This window comes from Chiloscyllium punctatum, chromosome 8 (genome assembly GCF_047496795.1).
Source record: "Chiloscyllium punctatum isolate Juve2018m chromosome 8, sChiPun1.3, whole genome shotgun sequence".
Lineage (NCBI taxonomy): Eukaryota > Metazoa > Chordata > Chondrichthyes > Orectolobiformes > Hemiscylliidae > Chiloscyllium > Chiloscyllium punctatum.
Genome location: NC_092746.1, coordinates 38,459,993 through 38,473,167, shown reverse-complemented (window position 1 = coordinate 38,473,167; position 13,175 = coordinate 38,459,993).

The following is a 13,175-nucleotide window of genomic DNA, read 5'->3' as shown; positions in this document are numbered from 1 at the left end:
GAAAGCAAGTTAATGTTTCAAGTCTAGCTGTCTCTTCATCAGAGTTCGAAATGTTAGTTTGCTTTCTCTCTATGGATGTTGCCTGACCCACTGTGACTTACAGCATTTTTTGCTTTCAGTACAGATTCCAGCATCTGCAGTAATTTGCTTCTCCCCATGTCTGTGTGGGTTTCCTCTGAGTGCTCCAGTTTTCTCCCACAGATGTGCAGATTAGGTAGATTAGCCATGCTAAATTGCCCATAGTGTTCAGAATGTGTAGGCTCACTGGATTAGCCATAGAAAAAGCAGGGATAGGGTTCGGGGGCTGGATCTGGGTGGGATGCTTTTTGGAAGGTCAGTGTGGACTCGATGGGCTGAATGGCCTGCTTCCACACTGTACGGATTCTATGATTCTAAGAGTCTTCAGGAGAGAAAAGAAAGTTGGAGGAGAAAGCAAAAGAGTTCATGATTTTAGAAGCTATACAACATTTAAAGGCAATTTTAAGTTTGGGGGCAGGTGATTGCTAAGGAATCACTTGCTGTCAGCCATTGCCCTTAAGGAAAAGGGATCACAAGTGATCACAGCATCTTATTTCCATTATGGCAGAAAGCTGGAAATGCTGACCGCACATTCGTGAACATGCTGCAGTTTTGCAGAGGACAATTACATTGGGTGGTTACTTTACCAGGCTGAGACAGATTTTCAATGTTAAGGTGGATGACGATGAGGCAACCCCAAATGGGGATCATGAGATTCATGTTCTTCTTGGCACAGTAATGTTCTTAAAAGAAGAATAAGGCTTTACTGCTTTGACAGTGGCCTTCGATTAGTACTTCTGGTTAGGTCATTCACACCTATTAGCAACTGTCAGAACTTCTATGATGAAATAGGTAGCCAACCTGCCCACTCATTTCGACAGTGGATTGGGAATTAGAACATAGAACATAGAACATAGAACATTACAGCGCAGTACAGTACCTTCGGCCCTCGATGTTGCGCCGCCCTGTCATACTAATCTGAAGCCCATCCCACCTGCACTATTCCATGTACGTCCATATGCCTGTCCAATGACGACTTAAATGCACTTAAACTTGGCGAAGATACTACCAGTGCAGGCAAGGAATTCCATACCCTTACTACTCTCTGAGTAAAGAAACTACCTCTGACATCTGTCTTAACCCTATCTCCCCTCACTTTAAAGTTGTGTCCCCTTGTGTTTGCCGTCCCCATACTTGGAAAAAGGCTCTCCCTGTCCACCCAATCTAACGCTCTGATTATCTTGTATGTCTCTATTAAGTCACCTCTCAACCTTCTCTCTAATGAGAACAGCCTCAAGGCCCTCAGCCTTTCCTCATAAGACATTCTTTCCTAGGCAACATCCTAGTAAATCTCCTCTGCACCCTTTCCAAACCTTCCACATCCTTCTAATAATGCAGTGACCAGAACTGTACACAATACTCAAAGTGTGGTGTATCAGAGCTTTGTACAGCTGCAGCATAACCTCCCTCTATTAATAAAGGCCAAAACATTGTATGCCTTCTTAACAACCCTGTCAATCTGGGTGGCAACTTTCAGGGATCTGTGTACATGGACACCGAGATCTCTCTGCTCATCTGCACTCCCAAGAATCTTACCATTAGTCCAGTACTTTGCATTCTGATTACTCCATCTAAAGTGTATCACCTCACATTTGTCCACATTAAACTCCATTTGCCACCTCTCAGCCCAGCTCTGCATCCTATGTATGTCTCTCTGCAACCTACTACATCCTTCGTCACTATCCACAACTCCACCGACCTTAGTGTCGTCCGCAAATTTACTAACCCACCCTTCTACGCCCTCATCCAGGTAACTTATAAAAATGACGAACAGCAGTGGACCCAACACCGACCCTTGCGGTACGCCGCTAGCAACTGGACACCAAGACGAACATGTTCCATCAACTACAAGCCTCTGTTTTCTTTCAGCAAGCCAATTACTGATCCAAACTGCTATGTCTCCCACAATCCCATTCCTCCGCACTTTGTATAATAGCTTACTGTGGGAAACCTTATTGAATGCCTTGCTCAAATCCATATACACCACATCAACCGGTTTACTCTCATCTACCTGTTTGCTCACTTTGTCAAAAAACTCAATAAGATTTGTTAGGCATGACTTACCCTTACAAAACCATGCTGACTGTCCTTGATCAGATTATTGTTTTCTAGATGGTTATAAATCCTATCTCTTATAACCTTTTCCAACACTTTACCAACAACTGAAGTGAGACTCACTGGTCTGTAATTACCAAGGTTGTCTCTACTACCCTTTTTGAACAAGGGAAACACATTTGCTATCCTCCAGTCTTCAGTCACTATTCCTGTAGGCAATGATGATTTGAAGATCAATGCCAAAGGCTCGGCAACCTCTTCCCTTGCTTCACAGAGGATCCTAGGATAGATCCCATCCGGCCCAGGGGACTTATGTATTTTCACATTCTGCAGTATTTCTAATACCTCTTCTAGGTAAAAACAATGACTGCAGATGCTGGAAACCAGATTGTGGATTAGTGGTGCTGGAAGAGCACAGCTGTTCAGGCAGCATCCAAGGAGCAGCGAAATCGATGTTTCGGGCAAAAACCCTTCATCAGGAAAGCCCTGATGAAGGGCTTTTGCCCGAAACGTCGATTTTACTGCTCCTTGGATGCTGCCTGAACTGCTATGCTCTTCCAGCACCACTAATCCAGAATCTCAATCTCTTCTAGTCTAGATGCAAGTATCTCTGTATCTTCCTCGCCAACATTTTCATTTTCTATCGTGAACACTGTCGAAAAATATTTATTTAGTGCTTCCCCTATCTCCTCTGACTCCACACACAACTTCCCACTATTATCCTTGATTGGCCCTAATTTGACTCTCGTCATTCTTTTATTCCTGACATACCTGAATTCTGGTGGTTGTGTGCAGAATGCTATAATTTGCGGCTATTTAACATGCTCTTTGGCTGGGCAGAAACTGTGAAAGTCAGAGCCATCCACAGTGAACAATAAAAGCCACAACTCTGCATCTTGTTGTCCCCCAGGCTTAAATTTCATCATGTACTCATAACTGCTGAGCTGGCCTACTATCTTGCTGACTTATACTTGAGAATGTTGAGAATGTTGACAACGCTGAATCCCAGCACAGCCTGATGTAAAATTAAAGTTACCATTTTCTTTTCCACAGAATCATAAAATAAGTCAGTATAGAATGTATCAATTGGCTGAAACAGGTCTAATTATTTCTGGTTCTTTGTTTTATTGCTATGCTCTTTAACAATTTTTCTATTTACCAAAATTGCAATGTTGTGATTAATTTCATGACAAAGTCATCTGTGATCACCAATTCTTATTATCATTGGATGCATAAGCTTTAAGCTTGTATCATTAATTCTAAACTTGTTTTCTTTTACGTTTGGTCCAGGGATGTGTGCATCACTGACTAGGCCAACATTTATTGTCCATCTCCTATTTTCCCACAGGAAAGTTAAAAGTTAAGCATATATTGCTGTCATTCTGATGACACATTTAGGCCAGAGCAGGTAAGGAGGGCAGATTTCCTTCCTTAAACAACATTAGCAAACTAGACTTTTAAAAAAAAAGTCAGTAGTGGTTACTTGGTTGCCATTCAGCTAGCTTTTCTTATTCTAGATTAGATTAGATTAGATTACTTACAGTGTGGAAACAGGCCCTTCAGCCCAACAAGTCCACACCGCCCCGCCGAAGCGTAACCCACCCATACCCCTACCCCTACCCCTACCCCTACATCTACCCCTTACCTAACACTACGGGCAATTTAGCAATGGCCAATTCACCTGACCTGCACATCTTTTGGACTGTGGGAGGAAACCGGAGCACCCGGAGGAAACCCACACAGACACGGGGAGAACATGCAAACTCCACACAGTCAGTCGCCTGAGGCGGGAATTGAACCCGGGTCTCTGGCGCTGTGAAGCAGCAGTGCTAACCACTGTGCCACCGTGCCGCCCACTAGATTTCTATTGAATTTAAATTTCGCTGCCTGCCATGGTGGAGTTCAAATCCATGTTCAGAACCTCACCCTTAGGTTCTGGAAAACTTGTCCAGTGACATTATCACTATTACCAACACCTCATTATTGATCATCGGAAATAATCGTTCACTATCAATCAATTTGAGTTTTTTAAAAGCCATACAATTCTGTTCAATGTAATCTAAATCATCTCTGCTCAGTGAATACAGCTCCAATTTTTCAAACCTATTGTCATAACTATACCTTCGTATCTATGGTGTAGCTTTTTCACAGATGTGCTCTGACCAGGCTGACCAGAGTTTCAGACAGTATCCCTTTTATAGTAAGGTTGTCTTTCACGACGCAGGATTCCTACAAATAAGTACTCAAAATTTGTTTATCGGCAATCTCAAACAAAAATTGAAGAATGTCGGATTTTGACCCTACTGCTGCACTGAATTTTAGAATCAAATTTGTATGTGATAGTGAATCTATATAACTGTTAATAAATAAGGCAAGTGAATCCACAAAATTCTCCAGATTTTTCCAACACAGTTGTTTCATGGCAACTTTTTATGTGAGCCTGAAACTTTCATAAAAGATTCTGGAAAGCTGTAAAATTAATGGTTTCCTAGTCAATCTGTGTAAGAACATATTGCTACAACAAATCACTTAACCTATGAATAAGTCCTAAACTAGCAGACCTAAACCTTGTCCAAATTGTTGCAGCAGCTATATTACAGTCCCTATGGCCCAGCCTTGCTATTCAGATAAGTCACTAAACAAAGATCTGTCTAATGTCCCACATAAATGTGGGAAAATAGGGGATGGGCAATAAATGCTGGCCTAGCCAGTGAGGCACCCTGGTCAACCGTAAAAGAAAACAAGTTTAGAATTAATGATACAAGCTTAAAGGAGGTTTTATATACACGCATCCAATGATAATCAGAATTGGTGATCATGACTGACTTTGTAGTGAAATTAATCACAACATTGCAATTTTAGCACTACTTCAAAAAAAGGAGCAGCAAACATCTTTCTGATGTTATAAATTAACAAACACCTAAAGCATTTATTATTGGATTTTTGTCAGATTGACAGTTAAGGGATGTGTTGCGTGCAAATTAGTTGCCCTGTTTGCTGCCTTACGCTTCAAAGTTCTGAACTGATTCCAAAGAACTTTGGAATGTTCTGAGGTTGTGAAATGTATTACATAACAACTTTGATTATCCAAACATCAATTATCCAAAGTTCAGATTATCCAAGCAAGGTCACGAGGTCCCGTGAAAACACTATCCGTTATCTGAACTCTCAGTTATCTGAACAAAATACATCCCACTCATCTCGTTCGGATAATCAAGGTTGTTCTGTATACACATGTAAGTCTTTTTTAAATACGGTTCCACTGCTGTTAGTTGGTTTGAAAATTATGCCTCTTTACGGTACTAAGAATTCTATTTTAGAGAGATGGCTGTACAATTTCCTGGAATCGGTATGTGTGTGGTGAGCTGGCAGGGGTGGGGGTTTCCATTCTCTTGTAATTGTTGTGCTCCCTTGTCAGTGCCACCTTGAGTATGATTACGTGTGGTTGTATTTCCGTGGCTGTGACTTTTAGGGTGTTCCTTACGGAAACATCATACCACTCCTATATTACTGTTCCATAGGTTATCTTGATCTCCTTGTTAGGCATATCCTGACCTTTATTGTATGGTACAGCTTAGAACACTTACACTAGGAAGCAAGAGCACACGTTAGGAAATGTACTTGCTATTGTTGCAGGGGCAGTATGCAGCCTGTCCTGTACCATTCTCCAGAGATTTTGTGCTCTAATTATTTTTTTCCCATTGTTAACATTATCCCTTACCAGTGATAAGTCAGTTACTTTGAGGTTCAGTAAACATTTTCATTCTCATATTTAAACTTTCTTCTTGAAAAACTGAGCATAAAGTTCTTGCTTTTTTATATAAAATATTGTTAAGTGGTGCTCCTTTTTTTATCAGAAATTCAAACACACAATATTTTTGAAACTTGAGGAACTTTCTGATTTAGCAAAAGCTGATTGGATAGATACTAAGGATGCCACAAGTTCTCTATCCCCCGAGGAGGATTGGTAATTGTTATCAGCTTTCCTTAGCATATGGCAAGGTTTTATGTTAAAAAGATTGAAACAATTTTATGATTGTCAGGCAACATGGAGTTCAGTAAAAAGGAATGAGAAAAGAAACAGAGTGCCATTACAAAATCTAGCAGAACTTCTCTGCCTCCTCTCTGCATTCCCAGGATTTCCAATGCTTCTCCTTAGAAGAAGTGAAAAGATTAAAGTTGTTTGCACCACTGTCTGAGAGTAAACTTTCTGAATATTTATTAATTGAATTCTTTGCTAAGGAGAGTGCATGAAATTAGAGTATCCTTTGATCGGGTGGGATGCAGTGTAACAGAATCACGAGTCTTTCGACTTAATGGAGATGATAACAAGTGCTTTAAACAAGTAATTAATTCCCATATTGGCCTTCATATGCATGTCAGACGCACATGGAACACTGCCCCAAGAACATATAAATCCTGGGCCTATTCCATTGCCAAATCAAAGCCACCCAACAACTGGAGGAAGAACGCCTCAGCTTCAGCCTCAGGACACTACATCCACCTGGCATCAACATTGACTTCACCAGTTTTCAAATCTTCCCTGCCCCCACCTCATCCTAGATCTAACTCTCTAACTCGGCACTGCCTTCTTGCCTTGTCCTACCTCTCCACCTTCCTTCCTACCTATCCGCTCCACCCTCCGCTCCAACCAATCATACTTACCTCCCACCTGCATCCACTTACTGTCTTCCAAACTACCTTACACAGCCCCATCCCCACCTCCTATCTATCTCTCAGCTCCTTCCCCCTCCATATTCCTGATGAAGGGCTGATACCCAAAACGTCGACTTTCCTGCTTGACTGGCTGTTCTTTTCCAGTACCACACTTTTGACTCTGCATGGAATGAAAGTCTTACAGGTGATAATTGTTGATAGAAAGATCTGGTCCAACTATTTGGCTGTTGGTGGTAATGTCTTGAAGCTCTTCCTGATGGTGAGGGGAAAGTGGTTGTTAATGACAAAAGTTTTAGGAGAGTACATTGTTGGATATCCCAAGCCTAACTTTGAAAGGGTGCTATTTTCATTGCATTCTTCAATTGCCTTGTGGGGATTCAGGAACGTGACAGTTATGTTGAGTTCAATTCATACCATTGTTTAGAGTAGTTGAATAACCTTCTCCCAAAGAGGTATCTTTCCTCATGCTGATGTGAGAGCGAGAGAGAGAGAGAGAGAGAGAGAGAGAGAAATAATACCAGACCCGCGGAGTTTTCTCCAGCAATTTCTATTTTGGTTTTATGCCACATGCAATTGTTGGGACATTTCTGCATTGAGACATGGTGGCTCTGAGCAAAGTATGAGTAATCAATATCTTCCTGAACCATGGGGAAGCCCAACATTTCAGCAGATCATATATCTGGGGCAACACAGTGCATTAATGGTTAGCACTGCTGCCTCACAGCTCCAGGGACCTGGATTTGATTCCACCCTCGGGCGACTGTCTGTGTGGAGTTTGCACATTCTCCCTGTGTCTGTTTGGGTTTCCTCTGGGTGCTCAGGTTTCCTCTCACAGTCCAACGATGTGCAGGTTAGGTGAATTGGCCATGCTAAATTGACCATAATGTCCAGGTATTCTCAGGTTAGGTGGGTTAGCGATGGGAAAAGCAGAGTTACAGAGGTAGAGTGGTGTATCAGAGTGGGATGCTCTTCAGAGGATTGATGGGCCGAATGGCCTGCTACAACACTGTAGTGATTTTATGGTTTCTATCCCTCTTCTTGGTATGCACAGCGTCTGTAACATCCCTGATATATTGGTGGATGGAAAATTACAAGATATTTCTCAATGTCACCAGCTCCAACCTGGAAGTATTCTGTGACATAAAGGTCAGCACAACTGTCATCTTGATAACCCCAAGCAGCTCTATTCATTCTTCCACTCAGGGACAGATGGATTGAGGAAGTGACTGAGTCCTGTGACCACTTCCTTGGTGAATAGCAACCACAACAGAAGATCCCTGAATAAGGCATAGCCGGGAGTTGTATTCTTTGAAGACCCACTAATTCACTTTCTGCATACTGCCAACTTTTCCCAACCCCTCCAACAATTTTACTGGACATTGAATGGCTGCAGACCCCTCACACCCCAGCTGAAAAGTCCATCAGAAAGCCCCACAATCTCACAACAGGAAAACACTGGGGGCAGCATCAATTGGTTAAGATGGCTAATTCTACACCTCAAGTATAGAAAGATGCAGTGGCATTGTAATCCTCCAGTGCCTGGATTGAGCAATTGTTGCTATTGGGACGATATGTAGCCCTTGAAGATGGAGTGCTAGGAATCCTGAAACTCAGGTTATCCAAGGAGTTTTGGACAGGTGGGGGGGAGTGGGGAGATGATGTGAGAGGTGGTGGTTTGTGTTTTGGAGGTCACAGGCAAAGGACAAGGGAGAGAGGGTATATTTTTGGGATGTTTCAATGGGGACAAAGCAGGTAACTCTCCCTGTCTCCTGTACATGGTCTGCCAGCTGCTCTTCTCACACCCCTCAAAACCCCCATCTTTTACCACAGAACAAAACATTGCGCCAAAATTAGATTTAGGCTTCTAAATAGCAGTTAAATTGCTTATTAAGGTCTCAATAAATTCAAAGGCAGATTGGCAGTCTGATGCTTTAGTGTCCCCCAATAATATAGGCATAATGTTGGACAGTGTAGAGAAAGGTATTAATGTAGCTACCCACTCACATACAGTGTGACAAGAGGCTATAAAATTCCTTTTATTTAATCTTGGGATGTGAGCGTCACTGGCAAGGCCAGCACTTGTCGCTCATCTCGAACTGCCCTCAAGAAGCAAAGTCCTTGAACACTGTGACAGTAAGTAGATCATTAAAAGCATCTAATCTGTAAACTGGATTTTCATGCACTGCTGAGGCTTTCCTCATGCCTTTGGATGTTTGTTCAACTGTGCAAGTTTAAGAGAAAGCCATACCAGAGTGTTGAGGTCCAAAATGATAGATCAATCAGCATTAAAAACTGACCGACACCATGCTCTGCAGACTTTGCATACATTTGGTAAGTACATCTGGTGCCAGCCTCAACAACATGGCAATCAATATGTACCTCACTGGAAGCTGGTGCGATGGATGTCACATGCCATCTTTTTTTACTTCAATCAGTTCCCATCATCCCAAAACCACCAGTGTTTCAAAGCTTTCTAACGTCTACTACAGGTGTATGAGAGAGTTGCTAATCTGATTGATTCAGGATGGTAATTTCATGGAAAAAAAAGTATAGCTATTGATAAGGATTTAACTAGTTAGTGGGAGGTCAAGTGATGAGTAGGGTTCTCCAAGGAATGTGTATGCAGTTCAACCACTTACTTATATTAATGACCAAGACTCAGAGAAACAATATACAAACTGCCAAATTTGCAGATGATAAATTAAGAAGGAATTGTTAATTTAAGGAATACCATTATTAACTTTAATCTGGGCAGTTTTGACTCTTGCAAAGGGTGGGAGTGAGACTGAAAAATGAAGTGACAAGGGAGGTGTGCATGGAATTTCAGGGCACTGGGTTTGTCAACATTAAAGTCTCTTTCTTCAGAGATAGACTGAAAGAAGTGAATGCACCTACTGTGTCCTATACCTATTTCTGCTTTACCTCTTGGTTCATCTTATTTGTTTCTGTCCAAGTGACACTTGATGTGCACCACCTTTATATAATTATGCTTGCAAATAACATTTAACTTTATCTGGTCTATACCTCTTTTCCAAGCTATCAGAGAAGGAGAACATTGCATTTAAAGAAAATTAATGCATTTTATTGACATATATTTTCATAGGTTTACTGGATATGGTTGTAGATTATCTGAATTTTATTTTAAAAATGATTGATCTGGTGTGCAGTTTATGAAGGAGAAAATCCTTTATAAAACTGTGGAATCCAGGTCACCATTGAGTCAGTTTGTGTGTTAGAAGCAGAGACAGTAAAGATTGCCCTTGGTGGTCTGAGAGTTAATACCTCAGGTTAACTGGTCGTTGAAGAACAGCCATTTGTTAATGGAGGGCTGTTGGTGTATGTGAAACCATTATTCATGTGAACTTTCCACCTTAAGGAACAAGAGCAGAAGGAGCAGAAGACACACAAAAATAAAACACAATCCAAAAAAATTGACAAAGGACTTTTAATTTTCCAGTCTTTGATGTTTAAAATTAGCCTCCTAAAGTCTGGACAATGGATAGTGACATTGTTCTTATTCAACCTACTCAAATATTGGTGACCGATCAAGAGAGGATCAATTTATCTGTTGTGTTCATCCAGTGACAGAAAGTTCAGTTAAAGATGTTGGAATATTGGAATAAACTCACCAACTAATATCTTGTGAGTGCTCATAAACTGTTGATATGAAAAAGAAATCTGAAAGTCTCACTTCTTTAGTTAAATCATGAAACAGTATATTCGCCAAATTTTCCCATCTCTGGCTCAGAGATGGGATGTATGTTGGGAAATGTGTGTCTGGATCCTGTGGAGCTCCTGATGCACAGACACATATGGGAATTGTCTGTCAGGTTTAAACTTCTGAAGGATTGTCCAGATCCCTCTATGAATGTCTCCAACTCTGAGCTCACAGTGGAGATTTCGGCAGAGATGAGAGATTCACCTGATCATGTAGCCAAAGAAAGTTAGACATTTAAATACTCGGTTGAATAGCTGATTAACTTAACTGAATATTGTAACTGATCACCCACGTGCAACCACCCGACTAGCCTCCTGAACCAATCCAAATACACCCTGATATAAACCAGCTGAGCTGACCACCCCCTTCGCCATCCAACCTCCTGACTTCTCATCTGAAGTGACTACTCCCAATCAAAGCAGCAATCCTCCCCAACTCTCTAACTAGTTCCCACAACAATCCAGCTACTGCATTTAATATAGAGATTGGCAGATTTCCAAATACCAATGACATAAAGAGCTCTGGAGAGAGTTGTGGAAAAACAGCTCAACAATAACAGTGTTGAAGAAATGAAGCAGACATGATGGGCTGGATGGTCTGCTCCTGCTCCTGCGTTCCTATGTTCCAATTTTCCTAACCCTTCCAACTTGACCTAAGTACTCCCTGACCACTGGACTATGCCTCCTACCTGCTATGGATAAACCAACCTCCCCCCACCCCCCCACCCCCAAATAAAAATATACGTGAAAGATCGTACAGACCCCAACTTTTTCTTATTTTAAAGGTAACTGTAAGGCATTGTGTTCTGGGTGCCTGGGTGTAATTCAATTTGTCAAATTACCAGGCTTGAAACAATACGCACTTTATTCATACATAACAATTAAAATACAGATAATGTGTAAACAAAAGAAAAGAATCGACTGAACTCAGATTCTGAAGGGCTTTGACTGAAACATTGATTTTCCTGCTCTTCAGATGCTGCTTGACCAGCTGTGCTTTTCCAGCACCACACTCGTGACTCTAATCTCCAGCATCTGCAATCCTTATTTTCGCCTACTTAACTCTAACTCTATCAAAATCCTTTCGAAAATAATACATATAATTACTTACCTCTAATTAACTGTTCAAATATAGTAACATGCCATAAACACACCCTTGGTACAAACAAAGTCAGTAAAGTAGATTGTCTCACATGCAATTCTAGCAGCAGGAAGAGAACCCCAGCTTTTAGCTGGAGCAGAGAGAGGAATTAGTGCTTCCATATCCAGCTCCAAGACCCCAGCAATTATAGAAAACTAAAAATAATAATCTTGTTTCTGTGGGAGCTTGATCCCATCCATTCAGGCTGCTTCTATTGTTCCAACACTTCAAAAAAGGTCTCACAAGCTGTTTATTTTGTTGACTTTGAAGCAGATTGTTCGGCTCCTCTGCCTCAACCTCTCTTCATAAATAAAATGTAGGGTGGCACGGTGGCTCAGTGGTTAGCACTGCTGCCTCACAGTGCCAGGGACCAGGGTTTGATTCCCACCTTGGGTAACTGTTTGTGTGGAATCTGCACATTCTCCCCATGTCTGCATGGATTCCCTCCAGGTGCTCTGATTTCCTCCCACAATCCAAAGATGTGCTGGTTAAGTGAATTGGCCATAATGCCCAGGATTGTGCAGGTTAAATGAATTAGCAATGAGGAATACAGTTACAGTGATGGATAGATGGAGGTCGATCTGGATGGGATGCTTCAGAGGATTGGTGTGGACTTGATAGGCTGAAAGACCTGTTTCCACACTGTAGGAATTCTATGAATAGGATAGGACAAAATACACCTCTTAAAGCATCCAGATGGGTGTATGAATAGGAAGGGTTTAGAGGGACATGAACCAAGTGCTGGCAAATGTGACTAGATTAGATTTGGTTGCCATGGCAAGTTTGACTGGAAGATCTGTTTCCATGCTGTATATCTATGACCCTATGACTCTATAGTATCATACTAAATCTAGCGATCGACTGTCAATTTCTCCCAGACCACGTCATTACTGCCCACATTCAGACACATCTACCCAACCAACTATACCCTGAACTGACTATTCCTCAACACACTATTACTTATGGACCCACCTCTCCATTTATTCACTCATCTAATTTTCCATGAACTCATTGATTCACTGACTCGCATCTATTAAAGACCTCAGAACTTTAAAAGTGTATCTGAATATGGCAGCTCCTGCTGTAACATGGGGCATGTTCTCTCCTAACCTCATCTCTTCTGCACCCACTGGACATACCCCAGAAAAGGTTGACTTCTCACTCTGTGAAAATCTGGACCAACATAGATTTCTAATTTATCCCACAGTTCATGTGTAGCATCCAGCAATCAAATGTTTAACATCACCACCAATAATTTATTCATTCTAGCTTCTTGTTAAAAAAACAGCAAACATTAAAATACATTATACATGTAAATATATGGGTGGTCATTTGATTATGCTATATCCTAAGGCATCGAGCGTCCAAATGCTTGATCAGCAATCCTCCAAAGCTAAATTAAATTTGCTCCTCTCCTAGTCTAAATTGTAGGTCTGTAGGGACAATCATTGTTTGTTTTGAAACATAAATCACACAAGAATTACCAGCCTTGTTAAATTAAATCCAG